This window comes from Myodes glareolus, chromosome 3 (genome assembly GCF_982192425.1).
Source record: "Myodes glareolus chromosome 3, mMyoGla1.1, whole genome shotgun sequence".
Lineage (NCBI taxonomy): Eukaryota > Metazoa > Chordata > Mammalia > Rodentia > Cricetidae > Myodes > Myodes glareolus.
This window is the reverse complement of record NC_142028.1, coordinates 35876845-35894937: the sequence shown is the minus strand read 5'-3', so window position 1 is coordinate 35894937 and position 18093 is coordinate 35876845. Positions and strand designations below refer to the sequence as shown.

The 18093-nt window shown below is 38.5% G+C and overlaps 1 protein-coding gene across 4 annotated transcripts in view; it reads left to right on the top strand.

Annotated features, from left to right (window-relative positions):
- The window catches only part of Pparg (peroxisome proliferator activated receptor gamma), a 125640-nt gene that overhangs the window by 27003 nt on the left and 80544 nt on the right, over positions 1 to 18093 (top strand). The window contains exon 1 of one of the 4 annotated variants that reach the window (XM_085686886.1): positions 4076 to 4100. The exons of the other annotated variants lie outside the window; for them this stretch is intronic. The gene's annotated coding sequence lies outside the window, so the exon portion shown is untranslated. Of the gene's footprint in view, positions 1 to 4075; positions 4101 to 18093 lie in introns of those variants that run through there. 4 annotated transcript variants of the gene reach the window in all.

The following is an 18093-nucleotide window of genomic DNA, read 5'->3' as shown; positions in this document are numbered from 1 at the left end:
AATGAGTCTCATCACAAGATTTTCATGCAAATATACAATATACTTCTAACATATTCATTTGCCCCCTTTGTCCCTCTTATCATTTCATTCTAAACACTTTTATTCTTAAAAATTTACAAAAATTTATTTAAAATAAAAATATCACAATCACACAAAAACTTTCTCCCATAATTTTTCTAGTTTTTGTTAACAGGGATACGTTTTCCTCTTGTATGTCCCACTTGGCTCATCTCACTCTGCTGCTAGGACATTTACATTTTCTCTAGTTTCTGCCTGACTAATAAATGTGTTGTTATGGCAACAAGACTTTCCATTGTAGCGACTGTAGTGACATTACCTAATTTACTAAGCCAGGTTTTAGGTGCTGTTTGGTTTTTGTTTACTTGTTTTGATTTGGTTTTTGGATGAAATAACTGTTTATGCTTTTATGTGTCACAATTATTTCCTGGCACATATTCCATTTAATTTTCAAGGTTGTCGTCTTTAGTTAAGAGGAATCGTTAATGGAACTGCTTGGATAATTATATTGTTTTTGCTTCATTATGGTACACTAGAAACAAATGAACAAGTTCAAATAACTCTTTTTTTGTTCTCCACCTCCCAAATGTTAGGATTACAGAACTGTGTCTCATCATAACCGGCTTATTTAAATGAATTAGTTTTTACCTGTGTTATTTGTGATTATGTGATAGTGGAAGGATTTGGGGAACACAGAGTTTATCAGTTATTTAGGAATAAAGTAACACAAGTGATTTTGTTGTTTTTTTTTCTAAAAAACAAAACAAAACAAAAAGCCCAGTAGGGTTGGGATATAGCTCAAGTGGTAGAGTGGTTTCTCGTTTGCACAAGCACTTGAGTCCCATCCCTCAAAGTCAAACAAACCAACCAATCCTACCAACCAATAAAACCAACAATTGACTTTATAGCAAGGATTACTTCCTAAAGAATATTTCCTGAGGCTATGTAGATTTAAATAAAATGTAGCACTACTACATGTGCTGATGACTAAATCTATGTACTGCCGACTAAGAGGAAGGAATAGCAACTTCTGAAAATGTAGATCCGATAAAATAGAATACAACCCAACTTTGAAATTGTATATATTTAGCAAAGCATGATAGCACAGACCTGTAATCCCAACACTCAGGAGGCTGAGACAAGGAGATCTCAAATTCAAGGCCAACTTGAACTATATGGGGAGATCATTTCTGAAAAATAGTTTTTCATCAATTGAGAAATGATTATAGGGGGCTGGAGACATAGCTCAGTGATTAAGAGTTCAATTCCTAGCACCCACATGGTACCTCACGTAGTCTGTGACTCTAGTTCCAGGAGATCCAGTGCCCTTTCTGGCCTCCTTGGGCACCAGGCATATACACAGTGTACAGACATAGATACATTCATACACATAAAATAAAAATAAATAAATCTTTAAAAAATATTATTAACCATTTTAATGTGATAATGGTCCAAGTACCTTGGAAAAATCAACTCTTTTAAATTTATACTTTAAATATTTAGAAGAATATTTTTAGGGTAAAGAAAACATAAGAGGAAAATTGAAGATAGAAAAATGAACAGGAAAAATATTAGTTTATGGATAAAATTCATTTTTATTGTTAGCTCTTTCAGAGGTTAAGTCTGTGTGTATGTATGTGCCTGTGAGCACCTGCCTTTAGTTCCTGCCAATCATTTGTATGTTGCAAATAATGCATATAAATCATACACAATTATAAAAGCTGCTATTATTCAGTGGGGCAAAGCTATGATCTCTTTCATTTTATTTTAGTTTGTTTTTCTTTAAGCTTATGAACTCCTTGTTCTCTAGATCCTATGGTCTGAAATCATTTAAATTATTTGATGTTTTTAACCTTTTATACTCCCTGTAGGCAGGACATAGGAAATTAAGTGACGTAAACATCTTTAATAATCTTTAAAAGTCACAAGACTTAGCCAGGACAAGAAACAATCAGGAATAAATTTCAGGGAAATACCATAATGGCACGAGTTTTGTTTTCTTTTGTTAGCAAACCACATGGCTTTTCCTTTCAAATTCAAGAACACGTAGTGTGATCTCCTTTTAAGATTTCATTTTCATCTGCATCTCAGAAATATATATTTCCCTGAATTTACTCACTGTAATTTGTGATTGCTTTTGCTTATCTGCGAAGGAAGTACAGCAGCTCCCACTGGGGAAATACCATGTTAACTTGATCCTAAAATAAGAAATCTAAGGGAAAGGTCACATCCTAATAACTTGTGCAAATCTAAATTCCCATGGAGCTTTGAAATCGTCCTGTAGAAGTGGAGTATCCATGATGTGTTATTCAATTTCTTCCAGAGAGTGCTGTAGAACCGAAGCACCTCTGAGTCCAGAAGTAACCACTGGAGTTTACATGCAGTTGACAAGGTCTAGTTTTGTTTGTTTTCTACAATAAATACCCTGAGAAATTTAGCATGACTAATAAACCACAAAATCTGTTCTTGTTACTTTCACTGGACTATGAGGATTGTTATTGGGAAGTAGTATAATCATGCAGTGAGAACGGCCTTTCCTGCTACTGTAGATGTGCCTCATACTCAGCTTTTCACTAACTGGCTTCTAGAACTTACTCTATAATTCCAGAAAAACGCACTGCCTGGGAAGTCAACAAATGTGATCTCGTCAGTGAACTGGTTAATTCTCAAAGACTTTAGACCTCATTTCTTTATCTGTTAAGTAGGAGAGTGTGTTTATTTCTAGAGTCAAGTAAGAACAGATTAATAAAGAACTCAGAAACTGTTATAGGACTGTTCTTAAAATATTATCATGACTTTTACTCTTTTCCCCCCAAAAGAAATAAAAAACAGAGAGAAGTGAGTCAGTTCACTCTATACAGCTCACATCCATAATCTTTTACAGACCCCTGTCTGACCCTTCTTACTGCCAAGTCCAAGTCATTCCCGAAAAGGGTGGACTTCTCATGGAAGCCAACACATTATACCAAGTACAAGAGAACATACTAATTTTTTCTGAAGATGTTAGAAAAACATCTTAGAGATGTCTTTATTGATTTGGAGCAATGTGCATTATTATTCCTGAGTCTCTCCTTAATTAATACAAAATAAAGCAAAGCACAGTGTGTGTTTTTTGTCTCTTCCCAGTTTTTTGGGCTTTGTCGTTTGACGTACTGTTATCTACTTGCTTCATGATGATAGTGAACTTCCAGTAATTAAAGATTAATAAGAATATATCTGGGTGCCTTGCTTCCAGGGATTTAGTTTGTGGCAAGAGCTAGCTGTTTGTTGAGATTATTTACATATACCTGCATTTGTTTTTCAGTTTCAGGCCTCATAATATAATAATTTCGTACAATAAGAAACACAGTTTACTTAGGGACTTGGATATCTGTGATGTTCATTGGTAGAGTCCATACTTAGCATATATGAGTTCCAATCCCTAAGCATCAAAAACAAAATAAAATTAACCCCCAAAACAGCAACTTATTTACTTAACTGTTTATCTATGGGATATGAGTTCAGAGAATTCCTGGAACTCTTCAGTGTCTCACAATCTCAATCTTCACTCAGGAAAAAATTTAAGTTCATTGTTCATGTTAATTATTGCTACAAACCAACACAAAAAGCATGAAGATGTAGGAGGCCTTGGCACCCTACTGTACATTACCAGAGTAAGCTGCTTTGTGCTAACAGTAGGCACTCTCTTACAAATGTGAATCCCTGAGCCTGACAGAGCACTCAGCCCCTGCAGATTCACATCTTACTAAAGAGAAACTGACCTGGGACAGTGGCACCTAGCATGTGCTAAACTAACATGATATGTGGTGAGTTTATAATCATCTTGCCAAGGCATATTCTTATTTTGTAAAGTCACTCTTTTATCTACTAGACTTTGTAACAAAAGCAATAATAACAGTGAACAAGCATCTCAGAATCCATATTTTCAAATACTCTGTTGTTAGGTACTAAATGTTACTGGGTGGAAAAAAACCAACCTTACTTTTCATTTTTGATTGCAGATGTATCACTAGATGAATAGTCCATCATCTAATTTCATTTTCACTACAGAGTCGCCTTCTGCACCTCTCTAAAACTCCAAGGTAGTGTTCCGCCCCCTCTGAAGGGAGTCTGTAAACTTTGTGGTTGACGGCTCCCTGTACTGTAGTGTGGTTACTCCAATGGTCTGACACCAGACTCTCAACAGCTTTGAGCTCTTAACTGGACAGGACCAATTATATCCTGTTATTGTTGGTCTGAGTAAATTTTTCTGTAGTACCCTTTATTCTTCTCTCACATATTACATCCCAACTGCTGTTTCTCTTCCCTTCCCTTTCCCTGGTTCCCCTCACCTCTCCTCTTCCCCAGACCCATTCCTCTCTGTCTCCCCTCAGAAAATAACAGGCCTCCCATGGGCATCAACCAAACACTGCATAATATGCTACAATAAGAGAGTGGCAGGGGCAGTCATTGACTCTTTTTGCCTACTTTTGGAACACTTTTCCTCCCACTGACTTGTCTCATCTAGCTTTGATGTGATGGTATGTGCCTGGTCTTACTGTAGTAGACTTCTTAAGAATGCTGACTATCTAGTGCTTAACACAATTCCTAGCTAATATTCAAGTTATAAAATTATAATTCAACTGAAATTAAATTATTCAAACATCTTTGTTTCTAATAAATAAGCATAGTATTATTAGTGGTCTTCACTAAGAATTATGTATGTTAGAGAGTGAATGTGAAAGTCAGAGGTCAGCCTCCAGTGTCCTTGTTCAGGAGCCACTCACCTTGATTCCTGTTGGTTTTCATTCATTGGTACTGTGAGTGTACACATGATGAGGAGGTGCATGGAAGTCAGAGGACAGTTTTGTGCAGTCGGTCCTCTCCTACCTTTACGTGGTTCTGGAGCACAGACATGTCACCAAGCTTGTGGGGCGAGTGCCTTTACCAAGAGAGTCATCTCAGTGAACTGTCTTCCCAGCCCTTAGAATTTATTTTTAAATTTATCAACCTGAGATTCAAAGTATGCTACAGAACTGTATTATGTTTTTAAATTCTATAATTGATCAGTTCTAATCTGAAAATCTGAAAGCTAACATGATAACACAAACAGAAAATTCTACACCTAACCTTGTGTGACAGGTTGCTGTTAATAGATAGGTACACAAAAGATACTGTATAAAATTACTTTCAAACTGTAGGTCTGGGGTGTACATTGGGGTATAAATGAACTTTGTGCATAGTCTGGAGTCTGTCATTCAAGATAGCTCAGCATATAAATGCAAATATTCAAAAATCTGAAATTTAAAACACCCCTATTGGATAAAAGGTATATATTGAGGATGGAGAAATGACATAATACCCCATAACTTTTAATTGATGTACAGAAATAGAGGTATGAAAAGAAACAGGAAAGAAACTGTGTTTAGGAAGACAAGCTAATTCTGGACTTGTTGAAATTGAAGTGAAGGTGGAACAGCTGATAGAATGACCCAGAGTGAAATGAAGATACATGACTAAGTTTCATTTCAGACATCAGAAGTAGGCATGTCAGTTTGCATGTCTGCAGTACCTATTGAAGAACTCACTGAAAGATGAGCCCCTAAGAATCAATTCAGAAGCTAGGTGTGGCGCACATATCTATAATCTCAGCACTTAGGAGTTCAAAGCCTGAGCTATAGAGGGAATTCCAGACTAGCCTGAGTTACACAGTGAAACCTTATTTCAAAGGAAAACAAAAACAAAGGAGCAAACAGTTAATTGGTAAATGTCTATGTATTTTCCTAACTGTAGAATGTTTTTGGAAGCAAAAATCAACATCATCTTCATCATAGTTAGCATACAGTATAGTATATGACTCATAATAGCTGATCAGTAAATATTTGTTAAATGAGTGAAAGTTAAATTACAAATGCCGCCAACAAAGAGGCTTTATGTTGTTTCTTTCCTCTTGTTCCCTCAGTCTCTTTCATGAAAATTTAGGGGCTTGTCGATCATGTTTAAATGTTGCTTTTCATGACTAACTGGTTTTACATGCTTTTAATTGTGTTTTTCATTTGGCTGCTATGGTGGTTTGAAAGAAAATGGCCCCCAAAGAGAGTGGCACTATTAGGAGGTGTGACTTTATTGGAGTAGGTATAGTCTTGTTAGAGGAAGTGTGTCACTGTGGAGGTGGGCTTTGAGATCTCATATCTGCTGAAGTCACACCTAGTGTCACAGACCGTTTTCTGTTACCTACATGTCAAGATGTAGGACACTCAAGTACCTCTCCAGCACCATGTCTGCCTGCATGCCACCATGTCACACCATGATGATAATGGACTCAACCTCTGAAAATGTAAGCCACCCCAATTAAATGTTTTTCCTTTATAAGAGTTGCTGTAGTCATGGTGTCTCTTTAAAGCAATAGAAACTCTAAGACAACTGCTGTGTTAACTTTTTGTTAAAAGGAAGCCAAACTCCGGAATTGACCTAATTTAAAGAAAATAAGATTTTTAAAAATGCCCACTGTAGTAACTTAAAAGTTAATTTGCTTCTAGCTTTTTTTTTCACTTTTTGTTAATTTAAAATTTGCCAAGAATGCTTTTGTTATAAGAAGGAGCTATGTTTATATTTTCATGAGAAGATTAACTAAAAAAACAGAAATTTATATCTGAAGAAATCTGGTAATGCATGCGCGCACACACAGTCATTCCAAATTCAGTAATCTCATTAAACCCATGATTGCAGTTGTCTCCCAGCTAGCTAAAGTTGCCAGATATCACTACAATACCTTTTACTTCCTGTTGGTTTTTGCAACCCCTTGCATCCCCAAAATATGGTGGGCTGAGTTGTTAAAAACCCCAAAGTCGGACAATACATCTTATTGCACTTTTATTGGAAATATTTTGCTAGGATTAACTGTGGGCTAGAGAAATGCATCTGAACTTACAGCAGTCCAGTGATACCAAACAACCTTTTTCAGACTACTCCAGTGCCAAACCAGCATGAAGCCTCAATACTCTGTACAGTGGGAAAGTTACAGCTGCAACCAAGTCAGCAGAGCCCTCTGGTTAATGTTGGAAGTGAGAAAACTGCCTGCAAGAATATTTGTCCAAACCCATTTTGTATACTTTTGCTGTCCCAGAACACTATCACTTATCATATTATCTTGGAGGTCAATGATTCTTTCCATCTTTCTGATCAGGAATGAGCAGAGTCAAACACTTCACACTTGGCAGGCCAGTTCTAGCCAACTGGTGATTTGAAGACATCTTTGTCTCTTTTCATTATGGAGTTTCAAGCTTGGCAGTTTATCTCTCAAATTCCCTTTCCCCCAGGTAGAAATTTAGAGTATTTGTTTATATAAAGAGAAATGCAGATTTTCATAAATGGCTCTTTGGTTCTTGGGTAGAAACTAAAACTCCAAGCAGGACAGCCAGGCAGCTACAGACTGAAGGTCCATTGGGAGCTGCTGAGAAGGCTGGTAGAAGTGGCCAGCCTGCTAAAATACTTGGTAATTGGTTAAAGGGCTGTTCAGTTATAGATACTAGCTTATTTTTCAATATGGACTATCATATTATCTTTAGAAGAGTGGCTAATTTTCTGTGATATACATAGAAATAACCTTGGAAGAAATGATCTTGCAGTTTGAGGGATGAGGTGAAAAGAACATACTGGTAGAAAAGACAGAAACTCATTGTTTTAACCAAGGCTGACTTGTCCTCCCTGGCCTGAGAATTCAGTGGTTCATTTGCCTCCTAAAGACAGAGCCATGGTGACCCTTTGTGTGGGAGTTTGCACACCTATAAATCAGCAATCTAAGTGGAATCTTGGCAGATGAGACCTTACTCAGGAAAGCAGCATTTTGTTTATATTTAGATAATTTTAGTACATGGCCCCCGGGCACATGGTAAGAACTCCAGCAAAAAGAAGCCTGAAAAACAGAGCATTTGCTGTGAGTAGTCACCTTACCCCTTTCCAAGTAACCTCAGAGGTAGAATGAGGGAGCAGGGGGAAGCAACTAAGACCACAGAGTGTTAGGATGGTGGCTGATGGGAATTATTTTGCAGCACTGTTGAGAGGTGCATCCTTCCTCCATAGCAACAAGCTGCTAATTCCTGAATAATTTATGGCTTTCTGAGATTAGAATTAACTTAGAGTTGAAAATGGTCAATCAGTAAACAGCAAGCTGTTCATCTCTCCTTTTTATTGTAGAAAAATATTAAACAAAAAATTACCATTTTAATTAAACTCAGGGACATTAATGATATTCACACTGTTGTACAGCTGTCCCTTATAACTATTTCTAAAACATTTCTGTCATGGAAACTCAAGTTCTGTACCCTCTGAACAGTAACCCCCACCCCATTGCTCATCCCTAGCTTTGGGTTACCTCTTTTTTGCTTTCTGCCAATTTGCCTATCCCAATTGTTTCATATCAATGAAAATCATACCATATGTGTGGTTTTACTCATGGTTTGTTTCACTTAGCACAATGTCTTTAAGGTTCACTCATGTGTCGTAACATTCCCTTTTGTTACTGAACAATACTCCATTTTATGTGTGTATCACATTTTATTCATTCATCTGTTGCACTTACTTTTTTAAATCTTTTCCTTTACGAATTGCACTGCAATGACTATTGATGTTCACCAGTGTGTTGAAATTTCTGCTCTCAGTTCTTTGAGATATAATATACTTACGTGTAGAACCATGGAGTCACATGGTGAGTTAATCCATTTTCCATTGATATAAATGGATACTCTGAAAAGAAAAGAAACTTACTTTAGCTCTCAATCCTAAAGGTTACAGGGCATAGTTCTGGTCTTGATTGGGCTATGGTGAGGACCTTGGAGAGAGTGCTATCATAATACCAGGAATGTGAGGGGAGGACTCAGGAAAGCCTGGGCAGGGCAAATATTGCTATTTAGTAGCAGCTCTGTAGGGAGAACCAGCCAGGTACCACAGTCACTTCTGAAGGCAGTGTCCCCACAGGTCCCACCTCTTAACAGTCCCACCACCACTTAATATCACCACACTGAGAACCAGACTTCCAACACTTAAACCTTTAGGGAGGAACAAGCCATATCTAAACAGTGGAATGTGGTAATCCCATGGGATTTTGTTGTTATTGTCTTGAGACAGGGTCTTAATATGTACAGGCTTGCCTTGAACTTGCCATCCTCCTGCCTCTCAGGCTCTTAACTGTTGAACTAAACGGCATGTGTGGATTGTGCTTTATGTTTTAAAGAGCTGTCAAGCTGATTTCCACTACCAAGTCAGCAGTCTATATTCCAACCAACAATATATTTGGGTTCAAAGTTTCTATGTACTTTGCAGCAGTATAGCAGCCATCTTGTTAGGTGTGAAATATCTCACTATGGTTTTGATTTGCTTTTTGTTGATGACTAATGACTCTTGAGAATCTTCTCATGTATCATTGGTTGGTTATACATCTTCTTTGGAAAACACTGCCCTTTGCCCAATTTTTAATTGCTTTGTTTGCCCTTGGTATCCCTTGGTTTCTTTTCCACATTTAAATTCATTTTCTCACGTCCTTTTCCAGATAGTAAAAGCTCTCATCCCATCTGAATGTAGGTAGATATTCTCATCAGCCTCCATAAGCCACACACAGTGAAAAAACTGAGTGCTTTTCATGCTATTGCCTAAAAGCATTACCTAAGAGTCTATTGCTCTTCAAATGGATTCCTCAGTGCAGTGGAACTGTGTGTGTTCTTTCTAAGACCTAACTTCACAAGCCCATGTGTGGGTCTGTATCACTGGGAAGAAATCTAGAAGATAAATATCTATTTTTCTCCCAGAAATGATGAAACTTTAGATCTTAAGGAGGCAGGCTATCAATGTCTCAAATAGAGACCCACAGATTCCTGGAGATCCACACATGAATGTAAAAATAAAAATATTGTCTTTGTGTCATAACAAATCATTATAAAGACTGAATTCCACAGGTTAAGAACATGTCTTAGCTGGGTGGTGGTGGTGCATGCCTTTAATCCCAGCACTCAGGAGGTAGAGACAGGCAGATCTCTGTGAGTCCAAGGTCACTCAGGTCACAAAGTGAATTCCAGGACATCCAGGACTATTACACAGAGAAACCCTGCCTCTGGTGGGATAAAGGGGAGAGAGAGAAAGGTAAGAAGGAAGGAAAGAAAAGAAAAAAGAAAAGAAGGAAGGAAGGAAGGAAGGAAGGAAGGAAGGAAGGAAGGAAGGAAGGAAGGAAGGAAGGAAAAATTCACCAAAACAAACAAACAAACAAAAGCATGTCTTTGGTGCTGGCGAAGATTTGGTGGTTAAAAGTGCTTGCTGCTTTTCTAGAGGACACCAGGTTAGGTTTCTAGCACCCACATGAAATGGCTCATAGCTGCCTGTAACTCCAGCTCTAGGGAATCTGACACCCTCTTCTTACCTCCATGGGCATTGCTCACATGTGCCATATATACAAACACATACATGAAAAATAAAATAGGGCTGGTTAAGTAACTAGCACAACCCTAAACTCTACTGGCCACCGTTCTTTGTAGCTGGCACTGTGCCACAGCAGTGAATCTACAGTGTGGTGGGAAGGCAGAAGGCAAGCAAGTTGTCATGAAATGATGAGTACCACAAGGGAGGAGAAGGAATATGGTAAGTTGTTTAGAACAGGAAGGAACTATCTGGTCTTTGTTGGAAGAAGTGATTTTTATACTCTACCAATTGGCATGGAGAATTATCTTAGGAAGTCATGAGAACAGCAGGAGACAAAGTGAGGTGTGGAGGCTCTGGGCTGGGAAAAGCTTCTCTCTTACTGACTTAAGAGGAAAGGAGTCAACTGAGGCTTCAGAGAAAAATGGAAGTTTGGGTTTAAGGCAGAAGTCAGAAGTTAAACTGAGGGTGGGGGAGCAACGTTTTCTAATTGGCATCCTTAGAGGATCCCTCTGACCAACAGCAAGTGAACTGGCTGCTGGAGATTAGAGTAGATGGGACACCTGATAGCAATGTGTGTGTGTGTGTGTGTGTGTGTGTGTGTGTGTGTGTGTGTGGTGTGTAAGAGTGAAGATACATGAGAGGTGGCTGGTCTGAATTACAAGGATAAGGAGGCAGAGAAGGAATCAAATGTAAATACTTAACAAGTAGAGTCAAAAGAATATAGCTGTTAGCACAGACATGTGTGACCTTGTACAGATGATCGGTTGGTAGATGGGTCCAACCCTTTAGAAGGTAGGACTAAGTGAAAGAGAATGGTATTAGGGGAATTGATGTATATTTAGTTGATGACCATTAACTCTGAGTTGTCTATGAGATATTTGGATGGAGATGTCATAGATATTTGTCTATGGGGCTGAATCACAGAGATGGCACTGATACAGAAACAAAATTCAGTACCACACATCTCTGATATTTTCAAAACTTACACGCCAAGGTAGATAGTTTCATGCCAATGACTGTCAAGTTGAACAGTTTTCCAGTTCTTTTATTAGAGTCTTATCATATGAAGTGGTGGTCAACCCATGCAAGGAATAGATTATTCTTGGTAAAACTACTATTATTTTTTTGTTTCTAGACAAGTGCTGGAATAGAATTCTGGGCCTCAAGCATGCTAATACTCACCCACTCTGTCACTGTGCTCCACCATAGGCCCCTGTTTCTGGTAAAATTAATTTCTGGCTAACTCAATGCACAAGAAGGCTCTTTTCATTTCCATTTGTATAAAATCTTTCTTCATAGCAAGCCATTTTTGTTTTGATAAATATTATAGGAAAACTAAATATACATTAAATTTAGATAGTCCAAAATTGATGAGTTTGGAACTTTTAATATCATCATTTCATTTTGATTAATGACATTTGACTCTAGGTATAAAAACATACAAGGTTATTTCAGGAAACACTCTAGAAGAGTAGCTTTTGTCCTTTGTGTCTCGACCCCTTTGGAGTCAAATGACTCTTTATGATTCCTAACACCATCCTGCATATCAGTTATTTGTATTATGATTCATAACAGCAGCAAAATTATAGAATTACAGTTATGGAATAGCAACTGAACTTTTTGTTGTTGTTTTTTCGAGACTGTTTCTTTATAGCTTTGGAGCCTGTCCTGGAACTAGTTCTTGTAGACCAGGCTAGCCTTGAACTCACAGAAATCTGCCTGCCTCAGCCTCCCAAGTGCTGGGATTAAAGGCATGTGCCACCATGGCCCAGCCTATGGAAATAATTTTATGATCTGTGGTCACCACAACATGAGTAACTGTATTAAAGGGTCACAGTGTTACAAAGGTTATGAACCACTGCTCTAGAAGCTACTTTTAGAGAAGTCACTTTTCAGCCTCTGTTCCCCCTTTATCATCTGTCCGTTTTTTTCTAAAGGTGTGCAAAGAGCTTGCTGAACCAGTACTGTGCTGCTGACTGGCTGATCACCAGTCACTGAAATAATAAGTTTTGTAGAAGGAAAATAGTTCATTAATAAGGCAGACAAACATGAGGAGACAGAAAGCCCAAGCTCCAAGCATGTCTCCTGGCGGAGAAAGCTTGGGGTACTTGGGGGAAAGTGAAGCAGGTTGGTGGGTGGCATGAAGAAAAGAAATTGAAGGGAAGGGATGGTGGAAAGGCAGTATAATTGAGCTTCATGGCTCTTCCTAAATATGTGTTCAGAACATGGTGGTTTTAGCATACCTCAAAATGAGGATTTGATTTTCTTACATAACAAGGTCACCCAGTGGACAGTACTTGCACGATCCTTAGTTAAGTGTCTCTATTCTCAACCAGTTTGAACTACACTGGTGTGGGAGAATTATCTGTATTCTGTCAATCATGTATTTTAATAAAACGCTGATTGGCCAGGCAGGAAGTATAGGCGGGTCAACCAGACAGGAAGTAGAGGCGGAGTAATGAGAATAGGATAAGGCTAGGGAGGAGAAAAGTTCCTCAGCCACTCCTGCGCAGACCACTGGAGAGGAAACATGTAAGCTGCCCAGCTGGAAAAGGTACTGAGCCATTATGGCTAACATAGATAATGATAATGGATTAATATAAGTTACAAGGACTAATAATAAGCCTGACCTATTGGGCCAATCAGTTTATAACCTTATGGAGTCCTGTGTGTAATTTCTCTTTGGGATTTGCCGGCTGTTGGGGTACCGGGTGGGACAGAAACCCCAACAAGCCGGCCCTCATGCTACACTACACAAAAGCAGCATCTAAGTTCCCAAAAAAGATTTAGACAATTTGTATCCTGGCAGATGTGTCAGAAATGTTGTGGACAGCAAAGCTAATAGGCATGTAGTGCTTAGCTCCCAGAGCTCTAAACTCTATAATTAAGTGAGTCAGGCCAGAGGGTTGATTCAAGTCTTCCAACTACTTCACAACTCTCGGTCAAATCAGTTAGATTTCATTTTTTTTTTTTTTTTAGTACATGGGTTTTAATATAATTCCAGCTAGTATGATTAGGTATGCCAATGTTTTCTCCAGCATCATTAATTTTATAAAAAAAAACCCTATTTTTGATAAATGACTTAATAAATAAGCCATGTTTTTTTTTCACAGTTCCATTAACATTAAAAGTAGGGGTGTGTGTGTGTGCGTGTGTGTGTGTGTGTGTGTGTGTGTGTGTATTCATACAGTAAAGAGTCATTATGTTACATTAGGTTTGAGTGAATTAAGTCATGAGGAGACTCTGCTAGGACTATTTCAAATGGTGGCAATAACTGTGTGTATGCATGTGCAGTGTGAGTATGGATGCTAACATACATGGATGCAAATGTGCCTGGAGGTTAGAGCCCTACGTTGTGTATCTTCCTTAATTGCTTTCCGCATTGTTTTTTGAGACAGGGTCTCTCAATGAACATGGAGTTTATGGGTTTGGTGAGATTGGCTGGCTCGTGAGCTCCAGGGATCTTCCTCTCTCTATTCTCCCAAACGCCTAGTGCTGGGGTTTTGTGCACCTTCTTTTTTACATGAGTGCGGGAGATTTGAACTCAGGTCTTTGTGCTTGAATAGCAAGCACTTTATTGAATGAGCTGTCTCCCAGCCCTGACTTACCATTTATACTTACCATGTGACAAGCACTTTCAGTTCAGGCTCCTTTCTTTTCTTGTTTTGTTTTGTTTTGTTTTGTTTTGTTTTGTTTTGTTTTGTTTTGTTTTGTTTTGTTTGAGACAGGGTCCCACTCTGTTGACTTAGCTGGCTTAGAACTCACAGAGATCCACCTGCCTCATCCTCCTGGGTGCTTAGATTACATGCCTGGCTCTTGTTTGTTTGCTTTTTCTTCACTTGCTTTCTTCCCCCCAAATCCCTCTGTTTCTGAGAGTTGAACACAAACATTCAAAGATTATGAAGACTTGAATCATACCCCTAGCCTCACATTATTTCTCTCAGTCCTCATGACATTCATTTTCAACAGTGGTTCTCAGCCTTCCTAAGGCTGCGACCCTTTAAATACAGGTCCTTATGTTGTGGTGACCCCAACCGCAAAATCATTTTCATTGCTACTTCATAACTGTAATTTTGCTACTGTTATGAATAGTAATATAAATATCTGATGTGTGGGATGGTCTTAGACAACCCCTGTAAAAGAGCCATTTTACCTCTAAGGGATCACAATCCATAGGTTGAGAACTGCTGGTCTAAAATGAGGAAACTGAGACTTAAATAGTCTGCACACACAGTTACAGCACTAGTTATAAAGGCAATGTTGGAACTCAAACTGTGATGAATTTCTCATATCTATGTCTATATGCCTCTCTGAAAGTCTGGAGACCTGTACTGTTTTATACATACACCTTGGCTAAACCATTTATCAGGCAACTTACTTTAAAGCAAAATAATTTGTTTACCTGCACTGTCTCTCCTACCCTCATCACACTTTTACTTCTCTTTTCCAAACATCCCATCTTTCTTCTACATGTGCTCGTTCCTTCTGTCATTAGTCAGTCTTTATCCATAATAGTACGCTGTATCAAATGATGAAGATAGGAATAAAAAATAACACCAACACAGTCACCTTCCTCCAGAAGCCATGCTCCTCCTAGAGTCTATACCCTGCTCCCCATACAAGCCCTCATTGAAATCCCATGTCTTCCACTGGGATTTTTCCAGAACCATCCCACTTGACATGTTCCTCTGAATCCCTGTGAAATTTTTTAATCTTCCCATTACCTTGGCAGTGTGCCAGGTCTACTTTTGACATCTCCTCTGATGTTGGCTCAATTCTTAGCCAAATCATAAACCTAATGTTGCCTAATGTCTCACTTTATTGTCACTTGCTTCTCTTGCAAGATTACAGATACTTGAAGGGCAGACTTAAACTCTAGTGTATTTCCCACAGTGTCTTGTAAACAGCAAGCACTTCTTAATTTGGTTTGAGACAAGGCATTTTTGTGTTGCCCAAGCTAGCCTCAAACTCCTGGGCTCTATCAATCCTCCTGCCTCACCCCTGGTGCTCAGGATTTTTGTTGTTTTATTTTTGTGTGTGTGTGTTTTATTTTAAGTTGTTCTGATACATTTTTATGATTTTGGTTGAATTTTTTTTGTACACATTTTATTTCCTGATTCAATGATCTGGGCCAAGTTGCTCAGCTTTCTTGAGCTTCAACTTTTACTAGAATGGTAGCAATTTGTACTTCTCAGTATTAAATAAGGGCTCTATATAAAGCATGTTCTATAATCGCTAAAAGATTATGTAGTCATGATTAGTCACTTTGAGCTTCATGGTCAGTCCTCTTGTTCTGAATCTCCAGTAAATCTTCACATCTCTGCTCTCACTTGCATTGCTCACATGATCTACTACGTTATTTACCAGTCACCTCTTTACAGTGAGTGTTACTGTTGCTTTATTTCTACTTCTTCATTTTACTACCAAATCTAACTTTTTTCTTGAGACAGTCTTGCTATGTAGCCCATGGTAGCTTTGAACTTCCAATCTTCCTACCCTAACCTTCAGAGTGCACCACACCCTGGCTTTCCTGGCCTTAATCTTATTTATGACCTTGGATTAAAATGGTGTGGACTGCACTTAGCTAGTTAGAAATGCTGGCTCTCACAGGTCCATCACTGTAAAAATCATAAACAACAACAGAAGAGCAGGAAGAGAAACTGTGAGTTTTCTTTCAAGATAGTTTATTTACTTGAAGTTTTAGATTGATAGATTGTATTATTAGGAACTAGATATAGAGATTTACTCTGGACTATATTAGAGCTTTGTTGTTATTTTTGGGAGGGTGTGTCTTTGTGTTTTGTTTTGTTTTGGCTAGACAACAAGCTGGCCTTGATCTTGTGCGGTCCTTCTGTCTCTACTTTCCAGGTTCCAACAGGAACCCCCAATCTTTCCCCAACACCAACACCTTATCTGTATATTCTCCAGAGAATACATTAGACCAGTGCTTTAAAGATGTGTATTTAGAGGTCCTCAGAAGAACTAGAAATAACCCCAAAAAACAATCACTATCACTTCCCTAGTTGAAATATAGGATTCAGACTCCCCAAGTCCTAAGAATTTACTAAACTGGATTTTATCTTGGTTTTTGTTGGTTGAGTTAATTGTAGTCATCAAACCCAGTGTTATGCTATGACCGTCATTGAAATTGGCTATTTTATTCATTCTTGTTTTTGCTAAGGTAAGCACTTTGTCAGTTTTTTTTTTTAAGTATGTCTCCCCTTTTGGGAGCCTCAGAATACACAAATTGACTATTGTTATTGTTATTTATGTTGAAAGACATTAAAATGAGATTTGTAATCCGAGTGGGCATTAATTATTTCACATCTGGTGGCTTGAGAAGTGGCCAGATACAACACTCCTTAATGCAAGAGAGCCTAGGGCAAAAACTGTGCAATTCCCACCTTCCTTTGCAAAACAACTGCCCGTGTGAACCTTCAACGTTTAAAAAAGAGAGGGAAGAAATTTTACAGCACTACATTCTACTACAAATTTATTTTAAAAAAAATGTATTGTTACAAGTCCTGGATCAATGAGTGAAATGTCAGAAAGGGAAGGTTATGAGGAACAAACAAACAACAGCTAAGACAGCACTGACCTAATTGCTAGTTGCTAAGAACCAAAGGCATCAAGACACCTATCCTCTCCTCATCGCCTCATCTTGCTTAATCTTAAGGTGATGATGACCTGGTTTGCCCGTGACAGTTTCAGTCCATGCCCAAAGTCCCATATGCTTGCTAGCAGTGCCTGTTTCATTCCTAATATGTGTTCTGCTGGGAGTTAATGCAGTACCTGATCGTCTTAAGTGACCCTTATCTCAGAGACACTACTCAACAAGGCTAAGAAGTGGGATAATGAGAATGAATTCAAAGGACAGTGATTTTAAAGCTGAGATAGTGCTAGAAACAAAAACTGATCAGAATTCTCAGTAAAATAAAAGCCATAGGTGGTGCCATTCCTCTTCTCAGCCCTGGTCACTCAGGATCTCAGGCACAAAGATCATTTGAGCCAACTTCAAGACCAGCCTGGGCAGCAAAGCAAGATCTCTTTAAAAAAAAAAATCTCAGTAATAAGATGAAGGCTGAGTTGGAAAGACTGACATACACCCTGAGCATCACAGGAGACAGCATGGTCGTTCTCGGGAGCTGGGAGCAGGCAGAGAGGTGTGGTGACAGTAAAGTCAGGGGATTGTGGTATAGTTTATGCAAGGCTAATGTTAAACTTTCTATCTGTTTTCCTGTGTCTTTCACCTATTTGTACTTTCTGGGAACTAGTGCTACGATTGTCTAATAGAAACACTTCAGAGAGGAAAAACAGATAAGAGATAATAGTTCCATAGAAAAATGGAAAAATTTGCACTGTTCTTGATAAATCCAGTCACTGAAAAAGCTTAGCCAAACATCACTGCTGTTTATCTTAGCAATCTACAGAAACTTAGTTTTATCAGCTCAGCTGTGTGAGGTTTACTGTGCATGTCTCCTCCCTTAGAGAGCCCTCTAGACTGACAGCTGTTCTTTTTCTAATGCTGTACAGCATCTTTATTTTATGTTAAGGGAAGTGGTGATTAAAATAATAGCTGCTTTTGCAAAGTCTACAGAAGCACATAGAGCAAAGAGTTCCTCGTTATGAATTCCATCACCTGGAAGTAACAACTGTTAGCATCATGGCACAGCTGTTTCCAACTCTCAG